Genomic DNA, 2,575 nt, shown 5'->3' on the forward strand with positions numbered 1-2,575 from the left:
CAGAGTGCAGTGGAGGCCAGGATGCTAAATGTCTTCAAGGCAGAGATTGATAAATTCTTGATGTCACAAGGAATTAAGGGCTACGGGGAGAATGCGGGTAAGTGGAGTTGAAATGCCCATCAGCCATGATTGAATGGCGGAGTGGACTCGATGGGCCGAATGGCCTTACTTCTGCTCCTATGTCTTATGGTCTTATGGTCCATCTTCCTGAATGCACTGACAGCACATTGACTGGATCCATCACTTTTGTCCCTGGAGGTTTCTGCCTTGACTTTTCTTTAAGGGGAGAGGGCTGCTCTTCACACTGCTCTTTTCCCTGGAGTACCAGTGGCTGAGAGGTGACGGTATAGAGGTTTACAAAATCATGAGGGGCATGGATAGGGTGAATACACAGGTCTTTTGCCTACCGTAGGGGAGTCCAAAAACTATAGGTTTAAGGTGAGAGGAGAAAAGTGACGGAAGAGGCAATGTTTTCACACAGAGGGTGGTACGTGTATGGAATGAGCTGCCAGAGGATGTGGTGGAGGCTGGTACAATTGCAACATTTAAGAGGCATTTGGATGGGTATATGAATAGGAAGGGTTTGGAGGGATATGGGCCAGGTGCTGGCAGGTGGGACTAGATTGGGTTGGGTATCTGGTTGGCGTGGACGGGTTGGACCGAAGGGACTGTTTTCGCGCTGTACAGTTCTATGACTCTGCCTGGAAATGTGGTGAAGATAAGTTCAATTGAGGCTTTTCAGATGGTGGTGGATAGTTATTTGGATAGAAATGGTGTGCAGGGATAAGCAGGAAAAGGTAGGGAGTTGGTACTAGGTTATGATGCTCATTGGAAGAGCCAGTGCAGGCACGATGGGCCAAATGGCCACCACCTGCACAATTCTGTTACTCTGCTTTTCTCGATTAATGATCTCATGTTTACAAACTCCTGTGGTGACAGGATGCTATTTAGGTTTGAATTGTGCCCTGAATGACTTCCCATAAAAATTAAACACCAAATTATTCACAGAACAAACATCAATGTTTGACCAGTTAACTCCCTGGATGACCGATTCTGGAGTATTAAAAGTGTGTCACTACAGATGTGGCTGTAATGAGCTTCATTTTTATGTGTTCTCATAAACTGAATCTCATTTTCAGGAGTTTTAAGTTTCACATTTCTCAATTCTGTTGGTGGCTAATAAACTTATATTAAAAAGTACATCCCCCGATGAAACACAACCCATTAATGACTCCAATTAATTAGTGGGCATCTTGTCAGCAATAAGGACCACGAGGCATTTTTGGTTCAACATTAAAGGAGGGCTTTAAGTTAAACAGCAATTAGTTGGTCTTAATAAAGACAGAGCAATTTTAAAGGATATTGAATTCCTTTCATTAACAGTCACATACTGGGAGGAAGACAACATTTGTGTGATTCCAAGTGTGGGCTATATATTCTGCAGCATTTTTAATCAGATCAATGAAACACTCAGTGTATTAATTATATCGAAACCACACAATATATTGAGGCAAGTTGCCATTCAATACAACAGCCAGTGCATGTAAATACAGGTTGTCCCAAAGTGATTTGACTCAGGCACATTTGGAACTGTGTTTCTGATGGATCCACTCCAAAGCGTAAGTCTATAAAAACTGTGGCTAACATTTCAAAACAACACAGATGGATTCAAGGGGAAGCCAGATGTACACACAAGGGATATGCTGATGGAGAGAAATGAACTAGAAGGGGAGGAAGAATTGTATGGAGTATAAACACTAAAATTGATTAATTGGCAGCAGAGTCTGTTAGTGTGCTGTCGATCTGCATTAATAAATGAAGCTGGTGGCAATCTTAGATAACAATAAGCACAGGGTTGGGAGGGAAGAGGAATGGGCTCATTCCTTCCTTTGATTCTGTTTCTCTGCTCATTATTTAATTTCCCATGAAAAAGAGAGGTTGTTGAGAAGTTGAAGCAACTTTGAAATGGATGAGATCAGGCTCACCGGCAGCTCCCCATTTAACAAACATCTGGATGAGGAATACTTATACTTACCAATGCGATCCCACACAGAGGCATAATTTTAAAGATCTGATGACATATGCACATTCCCTATACGTACAAACAGCTCCTTTATATTGTCCTGCATGGTGTTCTGACCTGAGTCCAACTCAACTAACAACCTGACTTAATAATGGAACCTGGTCACATCCCAGGGATAGTCAGGATGACTATCCTTCCTTGACTGAGTGAATAGAGTGGCCAGCTGAGCCAACTGTTCAGTCCTCATCGAAACCAGACCTCCATGATCTTCATGGGAGACTGATGATGGTTTCAGGATGGGACTGTATGGAGTGGCTCAGCCAGTTCTATATGGTTCTGAAAGTGCTAATACAAAAGAGTTGCATAATTTAATTTGATTTATTATTTTCACATATACCTAAGTACAGTGAAAAGTTTGTTTTGCGTACAGTATAGCAGATCACGCCATACAAAAACATAAAGATCATGGGGTGATGGAACAGAGAGAGGAATACAATATTACGCCTACAGAGAAGGTGCACAAAATGCAAGATCAGGATTGGATTTTAAATT

Source organism: Chiloscyllium plagiosum, chromosome 19 (genome assembly GCF_004010195.1).
Source record: "Chiloscyllium plagiosum isolate BGI_BamShark_2017 chromosome 19, ASM401019v2, whole genome shotgun sequence".
Lineage (NCBI taxonomy): Eukaryota > Metazoa > Chordata > Chondrichthyes > Orectolobiformes > Hemiscylliidae > Chiloscyllium > Chiloscyllium plagiosum.